We start from the raw sequence: 10,231 nt of genomic DNA, 5'->3' as shown, positions 1-10,231 counted from the left end.
AAGCTGAAACTCCAGTACTTTGGCTACCTCATGCGAAGAGTTGACTCATTGGAAAAGACTCTGTTGCTGGGAGGGATTGGGGGCAGGAGGAGAAAGGGACTACAGAGGATGAGATGGCTGGATGGCATCACTGACTCAATGGACGTGAGTCTGAGTGAACTCCAGGAAATGGTGATGGACAGGGAGGCCTGGTGTGCTGTGATTCATGGGGTCGCAAAGAGTTGGACACGACTGAGTGACTGAACTGAACAGAGAGAATTCATACTTATGAATGAGAAGGCCATATAAGGAGGTCAACTTTTTGTCAAAATTAACCTACAAATTTCACACAGTCTCAAATAAACTCAGAGCAGTGCTTTTATTTTTATTTATTTTTTAAAATTTATTTATTTATTTTAATTGGAGGCTAATTACTTTACAATATTGTAGTGGTTTTTCCCATACATTGACATGAATCAACCACAGATGTACATGTGTCTCCATCCTGAACCCCCCTCCCACCTCCCTCCCCATCCCATCCCTCAGGGTTGTCCCACTTATAGCAGCATTTTTAAAATGGCTGCATGAATTCCATTTTGTTGACGGATTAATTTTCCATCTAACAAATACCCATTTCTATATCTGACATATCACCATGCCTGGACAAATGATCTCATGGAATTTACATTCTTTTAAAAATTTTTTTAAACACACACACACACACACACACACACACGCACATGAGCATCCCTGGTGGCTCAGATGGTAAAGAATCTGCCCGCAATGCAGAGGCCTGGGTTCAATCCCTCAGTTGGGAAGATCCCCTGGAGAAGGGAATGGCTACCCACTCCAGTACTCTTGGCTGGAGAATTCCATGGATAGAGGAGCCTGGCAGGCTATAGTCCATGGGGTCACAGAGTCGGACATGACTGAGTGGCTAACACACATATATTCTGGAGTTTACATTCTTATTTTGGCCTGGCTTTCTTAGACTTGATGACTTCTGGATCCTAACTTACCTGTTCCTAGATTCCTTACCCTCCCCAAAGCTATATAGCATCATATGTCTCTGCTTGGGTATCTGTTCACTTGGATGAATCTAGTAGGACCTCTAATATCTTCCTGTCCATTGCTGTCTTTTTGCCTTGATATAGAACTGGATAACTTACCTTTGCTTACAATCTCAATTACTAGCACTACCATTAATTAGGAAGACTAAATCAAGAGGCTGTAGAGCCTTTGTGTACCTTGCTGTGCTCAGTTGTGTCTGATTCTTTGTGATCCCCAAGAGCCCTCCACCGTCCCCTGTCCACGGAATTTTCCAGGCAAGAATACTAGAGTGGGTTGCCATTTCCTATTCCATAGTATACCTTGGATATAGTCTAAATGATGAAGGACTTTGTTCTCTAGCCAACAAGACCAGTGGATCCACCTAATAAGACCAGTGAACCTAAGGATACTGAAATTTTTTTAATGCAGATTCATTCAACAAACACTTGTTGAACACCTCCTAGGTGTCAGACACTTCTTAAGTGCTGTACACACAGCAATGAACAAAAGAGGCAACACCTCTTTTCTTTATAGAGCTTGCCTTCTAGTGGAGGGAGCCAGACAAGCAATCAATAAAACAATAAACAAGTAGAGTTGCTGATGATGGGTGCCATGGAGAAAAATTAAACAGAGAAATAAACTCTTGGAGTGGAGAAGTGTAGTTTGATATTTTAAAGTAAGGTATTCAGGAAACATCATTTTCCTAAAATTTCCCAAACTGTTTGGTCACAGTGGAAGGTTTTTCTCTGTCTAATAAGTAAAGTAACTCTGTAACAAGAGTAAAAGAAACTTCAAGGGCAATGGTCAAAACTAAGGAACAGAAAGGCTGAACATGTTTCTCAATTAAAGAGGGAAAAAGCCACTTTACTGACATTGGGTCACAAATTTTTTAAGTGGCCTGTGAGCAGTTCTCCAGTTATATCTTCACTGTCCCTTCTCTAGTTAATTATGATCTCAGTAAAAGTCCTGTAATAATTGTACTTGAGAAAACACCTGGATATGCTGCTAGCGGTATTTTAAAACTGTTTGAACCCTTGGGAGATTGAAGTCTTGGGCAAATGGTTTGATGCTTCCCAGGTAGATAATCTGTCTGGAGATATTAATACCCTTTGTGTCCAAATGAGCATGCAACTATGCTCACAGCATCAGCCATCAGCTTGGGAGCAGGCATCTTCTTGCCATTAGCACAAGCTGAGAAGCTTGCTCAACAGATAACCCTAGCTAGCAATTAGGTATGCCAAGGGCCAACAAGGCCTCCTGGGAAGAATGAGTATATCCACAAATGAAACATCAATCATCTGCCCAATTTTCTATTAGTATATCTTTGGATTCCTTCTAAGTTTTTGCTATTATGAAAAAGCTGCCCTGAATTTTATTTATGTGTATCTCTTCCACACTTACCACACCATATTCTCAGGATAAAAATCTAAAAGAGAAATTGCTAAGTGTATGCCCATTTGAAAGTCTACTGCTGCTGCTAAGTCACTTCAGTCGTGTCCGACTCTGTGCAACCCCATAGATGGCAGCCCACCAGGCTCCCCCATCCCTGGGATTCTCCAGGCAAGAACACTGGAGTGGGTTGCCATTTCCTTCTCTGATGCATGAAAGTGAAAAGTGAAAGTGAAGTCGCTCAGTCGTGTCCGACTCTTAGCGACTCCGTGGACTGCAGCCTACCAGACTCCTCCGCCCATGGGATTTTCCGGGCAAGAGTACTGGAGTAGGTTGCCATTGCCTTCGTGAAAGTCTGCAGTGTTCCTCAAACTTTAATGTATAAAATACTTGTTGTGTGTGTGTTAATCGTTCAGTCCTGTCTTACTCTTTGTGACCCCATGGACTGTAGCTCACCAGGCTCCTCTGTCCATGGAATTCTCCAGGCAAGAATACTGAAATGGGTTGGCATTCCTTTCTCCAGGGAATCTTCCTGACCCAGGGGTTGAACTCGCATCTCTCGTATCTCCTGCATTGCTGAGCAGATTCTTTACCACTGAGCCACCTGGGACTGCAGATGTGGATTTAATAGATATGGAATGGGTCTGAGATTCTTCATTTCCAATATGATTCCAGGTGATTCCAATGCCACTGACCCTTAGATCACGTTGTGTATTACAAATTTCTACTATGTTTTGAGAAGTTGGCTTCTGGGAAGCAGATACTTTCTAATAGTATTTTATGTTTACAAAATATTTTAAGGTGTAAGAATACTTTTATATACATTAATTCATTTGGTTAATTCAGGGCCATAGGCATTACTGTGTTTGTGTGTGTGTGTGTGTGTGCATGCTTAGGTTGTGTCTGACTCTGAGACCCATGGACTGTAGCCCACCAGGCTCCTCTGTACATGGGATTTCCCAGGCAAGAATAATACTGAAGTGGCTTACCATTTCCTATTCTGGAGATCTTCCTGAACCAGGGATCAAACCTGTGCCTTTTGCATCTCCTGCATTGGTAGACTGATTCTTTACCACTTGTGCCAGCTGGGAAGCCCATAGGCATTATTACCTATCCTTGTTTTATGGATATGAAATGAGCTTAACTTGGCTACAAGGAAGTTTAAGAATAACCAAGATGGTAATGAGCTTCTGGAAACCTTATCATAGGGAGTCCCTGAAAAAGCTTTTAATGTTTAGCCCAGAGGATATATGTTGAAAAGTATATGGTGCTGGCCTTCAAAAAGGCTGTTATATGGAAAAGGTCATTTAAGCCTATTTTGAGTAGACACAAAAGTCTATTCAGGATCAAATTTGTGAATGTTACAGAAAAGCTGTTCACTTCAATATAAGGAGGAACTTTTTGGCTAACAGTGGTGTACAAGAAGGGAATGAGCTGCTTGGTGAGGTAATGAATTCCCTGTTACTTTATTGAAACAGAGGTTGGAAAACCACTTGTTAGTGGACAATAGAGGTTACTGAGGTGGAGTGCAATAGTGAAGTAAAGTTGTCCTAACTGCAGGATTTTAGATCCTGGATTCTGTCACTATCAGTTGTAGTTCTAAAATAGGCACGAAGTTGCTGAGAAGACTTTGGACTGGAAAGTATGCTGGTTACTGTAAAGGACTGAGAGGTTATTGGCAGTACCCATCCTCATGGCTGGGGTCCTGGAGTCACCTCTTGAGCTTTTCTTGGAAGGTTCTGAGCTCTCTTAATTATGGCTACTCTCAAGAGAACAGTGTAGATATCAGCCCTGATATCTTCCTATTTCCATTTTTATTTTTAATTATATATTTCAACAGATAACTTAAAAACATGCATCATTCCCTGAAAATAGGAAGTACAGAGCCAGAAGGACAAGTTTTTTCTCATTACATTGCTTTAGACCATTAGGTAAATGACAAGCCAAACTAGTCTTAGTATCCTTTGACTATGATCCAGTTTTATTGTTTGGATGAACTCATCTATATCTCCTGTGTGATGTATATAGTCTCATCATTTCCATGTGCTCTATATTTTCTGGGGCAATTCTCTTTTAAAATAATCCTCCTTAGTTTTTGGGCCAAGAGAAACATTCCCAAAATCTCTCTGAAGTGGTAGGAAAGTAATATGAAGGAACAGATGCATGACAGGTCTGAGCAAAGGAAATGCTCTTTGGACCAGATTTTTAAAAAGTTTTATTGGGATATAATTCATATGCTACATAATTCATTTATTTAATTTAAATAGTTTAGCCATACAACCATGTAATGTAATGGTTTTCAGTACGTTCACAGAGTTGTGTGACCATCACCACAATCAATTTTATAATATTCTCATCACCCTCCAAAGAACTCCTGTACAGAATAGCAATCACATCCCAATTTTTCTGCACATAGCCCCACCCTGAATTGTAGGCAACTACTTATTTACTTTCTATTGTTATAATAAAATTTGCTGATTCTGAAATGTCCTATAATTGGAATCATATGATCTTTTATTTTTATGTGAATGGCTTCTTTCACTTAGCAGTAATTTTTTAAGGTTCACTTATGTTGTAGAAAATATAAATATTTCATTCCTTTTTATTGCTGAATAATATTCTATTGTATGGATACCATGTTTTATTTATTTATCCATTCATCAGTTGATGAATGTTTGGGTTATTTCTATCTTTTGGCTATTATGAAGACCACTTCCCCCTAAATCACTAGTGTACTACAAAGATAAAGATGTAACTTTATTTTTAACATTTATGAATATATTACAAAGTTACAAAGGTAGAACTCATAGTCATGTACTCACTATCCAGCTGAAGCCCTCTTTGTACCCTCCCTGATTTTATTCTTTTCTATGCCTGCCAAAGGTAAACAGTCTGCTTATATTTTTTGTGCATTTCTTTATACTTTTACTACATGTAATGAATAAAACATTATAGTATCATAAAAATATATCACACCCTATACATTTTTGTGTAACTTGCTTTTCTGCTCAGTGTTATACTTATGAAATCCATGTTTTCTAATCTATGCAATTTTATTTCATTTATTTTTATCATGTGGCAAATTCCTTGATATAAATATAGTTTAGTTCTCCATTTAATGAAGGGTCATTTCTATTTTTTCTATATAAATAATATATTCTTATTTTTGTTTACTTGAGCACCTGTGCAGTAGTTTCTCCAGGGTACCTGCCTCACTGCAAAATCACTTGATTATAGCATATTCATATTTTCAGCTTTGCTAGATATTGATAAATTGTCCTCCAAAATGTATGTACCAATTTATACTCCCTCCAGCAATGACTAATTCTCTTTGATCCACATTCTATCTGGCACTTGGCATTTTCAGAGGTTCTTTTAATTTAATATTAAAGATGTGAAATGATATTTCATCATATTTTTAACTTTTTTGGGATTACTGATTAACAAAGGTTTGGAGATAATAGTACAATTTAAAGAGTAAGTTATAGTTGATACTTGAAGTGTCTTCTCTTAAAATCTATGTGCCTGAATAAAATCTCAGAATCCCTCACCAGGTTGACTCTTCACTGATAGTAGAGATAAACCTTAAAGCCCAGGCCTGACTGCCTCTAAAACCCAGAAAGCATAATCACCCTGGTCTGCCTTGTTTGCTTCTTGGGAATAATCCCATACTCAGTACAAATGACGATAAGAACTTCATACTCTCCAGTAAAAATACACGCCCATAAAGAAAGAAATATTACCATGATCTGGACAAACCATAATAATAGAATAAGAGTGTAATAGAATTACAGTGCATGTGTGCTAAGTTGCATCTGACTCTTTGTAACCCTATGGACTATAGCCTGCCAGGCTTCTCTGTCCATGAGATTCTCCAGGCAAGAATACTGGAGTAGGTTGCCATGCCCTCCTCCAGGGGATCTTCCCAACCCAGGGATAGAACCCATGTCTCTTTTCTACCTGTATTGGCAAGCTGGTTCTTTGCCACTAGTGCCCCCTGGGAAGCTCCAGTAAAGACATCCCAAAGTTGCAGTTATGAGGCCTCAACACTATGTGAGTAATGCCCTAATTGGGGCATGTTGTGCTGCCAAGACCAATATCTTTCTATTCAATTCTTTATCTCTCAGGGAAAAACTGCCCTAACGTTCCTTTTTGCTATATTGTCATTTCTACTTTTGGTATTCTCATTTCTACTTTTGCATCCTGGAAGGCAAATTAGAAGTAAACACAAGCTTACATATATCATTCAATGGATGGTTTTAAGCATAGATTGGTCTAGCTCCAGATTTATGAAAAATCAAAACCAAAAATAATGCCAAACATTTCACTAAATCTGAATGATCATGGCTTTGCTAAAACATTCAATTTTTATTTCTAAACAAAATATTTGATCCTACAAGATTATAATGGAAGGAAATAGCAAAACACTGGAAACAAACAAAATGTTCATCAATAGAAGACTGGGTTCAGTGAATTACAGTCCATCCATAGAGTCAAATAATATGCAGCTTTGAAAAGAGTGAGAAACTTCTCTATATACTGCTTGCCAAGATATGTTATTAAATGAAAAAAGAAAGGTACAGAGCAGTATATGTACCATGGTATATTTGGTGTAAAACCAAAAGAATAAAACAAAAATGCATTTTAGTTTTCTCATATTTGCATAAATAAACTGAAAAGCTATTCAGGAAGTTAATAAAAGTGAATACTCAAGGGGATCAGAGAATGGGAACTGAAAAGTAGGGAGATGGGACCTTGGTAGATAGAGGCCATGAGTGAATATAAGATTTTTCATTTTTTTTATTAAAAGTTTTTTGAACAATGAAAATATGTAACTGTTGAAACAAGCACAATTGTTACTGTTTAGGACATCAAAAAAGCCTCTGCATTTGGATAACGTCACTGAATCCTGGGTTCACCTAAGGAAAGTGTTTGATGCTTGTCTTACATGATCACTACTGAAATAATGGAGCAATGAACTAAGGAACAAAAGGAGGATCTACCTAAAGAGGTAAATGACAGTCCCCATTCAGGAAGGCAGAAACTGATTGTATCTGATGAAATAGCAGTTTTATTCATGTCGATATATGGCAAAACCAATACAATATTGTAAAGTTAAAATATAAAAAAATATATTAAAAAAAAACAAAAACGTCTAAATCCTAGTCTTTGTAGAACTTGTTACAAATAAACTATAATGATTAATCATAATACCTTGCCTCCATTTCCAACTATCAAACTCTTACCCATCTTTGGGGTCTTTCCTGATCAACCCACACAGAAATTAGAACTTACATTGCTACTATTGAATTGTAACCTGCTCAAGTTTCTCTCATATACTGTGTCTGTTAGACTTCTTTACAACCAATAATCAACTGCAGTCGTTTCTATCAACTTAGTTTGTCTGAAATTTGCCTCTTATCTCCATTATGCCTGCTACTATCAAAGTTCAGGTGGTTGTCCTTTCTTACTGAAAGTCTGATTGTCTCCTGACTCTCAGTTTTAGCCCATCACTGCCCTCCACCTTAACCACTCCTCCCTGCCACCAGATTTATTCATTAAACTACAGGTGTAATTAAGAGAACTTCAGGCTAAGTATGGTTAACTGAACACATTTCTCTTCTGTTGCCCTTGAAATCCCACTAAAATATTAATAATAATACCCCCAAAAAAGCATAAATTCAAAGGATACACAGAATAGGTGAGGAGATTACAGTAAAGAAGACAGAAAGAAAAACGCCAGTACAGTATACTAATGCATATATATGGAATTTAGAAAGATGGTAACAATAACCCTGTATACGAGACAACAAAAGAGACACTGATGTATAGAACAGTCTTGTGGACTCTGTGGGAGAGGGAGAGGGTGGGATGATTTGGGAGAATGACATTGAAACATGAATAATATCATATATGAAACTAGTTGCCAGTCCAGGTTCGATGAACGATACTGAATGCTTGGGGCTGGTGCACTGGGATGACTCAGAGGGATGGTACGGGAAGGGAGGAGGGAGGAGGGTTCAGGATGGGGAACACGTGTATACCTGTGGCGGATTCATGTTGATATATGGCAAAACCAATACAATATTGTAAAGTTAAAAAAAAAAAAGAGCTACCAAAAAAAAAAAAAAAGAAGAAGAAGAAGACATGTTAACACATTTTTTTGAAGATGGGAATTGATTCATCAGAAATGAGAAAGTTAACGTATGTATTTGCATGAGAAATGGTAACACAAAAAAGGTGAATTAAATCAGATGATGTCAGGATGGCTTAGGAGTTGAAGGCATCAGGAACTGCAAGATGTTGGTAAGGAAACAACAATATTGGTTGAAAATTTGTTTAAGGGACAGATATTTCTCCCTCAAATACGGCATAACTGTGAGGCTGGCCTCCATCCATCTTGGATGGGAACTGAAAGTTTGATGTTTGTAGAAACTGAGCTGGTGAAGATCTAGACCTGAAGATGTAAAAGGACCCCCAAACAGGGCACTTCACTATGACAAAAATTGCAGGGGTAAAAAGAAGTTTCTATAACCTTCCAGAAGAAATACAAGTTGTATGAGAAGAAAAGAGAATAGAAATAACAATGGACTTTTAACAATAATACTGAAGCTAAAAGACAGTGGGGCAATGACTTAAAAACTCTGAGGTAATAACATTTTCAGCTTATAGTTTTATATCCAACTGAAATATTTACTAATTAAGTTTGTGAGGAAAGACATATCAGAGACTGTTTATTGGCTCTCCAAAAGCTTCCAAGTTCATTTTCCTTTTCCGCTATAGGTTGGAAAAGATTTTCATTATTACAGATGCCCTTCCACCTGGAAGTCACCATGCAATTTTAATTTTAATGATGAAACATACATAGAAGTCTTCCAGTGGATTTCTGGGAAGTATTTGATTTCCTTCCCTTTCTTCCTTCCATCATTCTTTCCCTCCTTCGTTTCATTCTTCCTCTTTCCCTCCTTCTCTCTTCCTTCCTCTCCTTTCCCCCATCTTCTCCTCTTCTCGCCCTCCATTATCTTCTTCCCATATTCTTCCCTCTCTCTTCCTCCTTTCCCCTATCTATTTAGATACAGCATAGTCTTCATCTTTTGAACTGTGGTGTTGGAGAAGACTCTTGAGAGTCCTTTGGACCCTGCAAGGACATCCAACCAGTTCATCCTAGAGGAGATCAGTCCTGAGTGTTCATTGGAAGGACTGATGTTGAAGCTGAAACTCCAATACTTTGGCCACCTGATGTGAAGAGCTAACTCATTTCGAAAAGACCCTGATGCTGACAAAGATTGAAGGCAGGAGGAGAAGGGGATGACAGAGAATGAGATGTTTGGATGGCATCACAACTCCATGGAGACAAGTTTGAGTAAACTCCAGGAGTTGGTTATAGACAGGGAGGCCTGGTGTGCTGTGGTCCATGGGGTTGTGAAGACTCGAACACCACTGAGCGACTGAACTGTACTGAACTGAGTCTTCATCTTCTTTATTTATTTTTATTTTTATGATAGTGGGATGTTTTATTAGATTCCCCACTTAATGATTCATTCCTCCTGAAGAACAGAAAAATTCTGGTATTTAAAGTTTTTGTTTTGTTTAAATGGTAGTGGAGGGGGAGGAGCCAAGATGGCGGAGGAGTAGGACGGGGAGAACACTTTCTCCCCCACAAATTCATCAAAAGAGCATTTAAACGTCGAGTAAATTCCACAAAACAACTTCTGAATGCCGGCAGAGGACATCAGGCACCCAGAAAAGCAACCCAACTCTTCGAAAGGAGGTAGGAAAAAATATTAAAAAACAAAAAAAAGAGAACAAAAGA

The sequence above is a fragment of the Bison bison genome, unplaced genomic scaffold, assembly GCF_000754665.1.
Source record: "Bison bison bison isolate TAMUID 2011002044 unplaced genomic scaffold, Bison_UMD1.0 scf7180017851926, whole genome shotgun sequence".
NCBI lineage: Eukaryota > Metazoa > Chordata > Mammalia > Artiodactyla > Bovidae > Bison > Bison bison.
Note: the sequence above shows the minus strand (reverse complement) of the source record.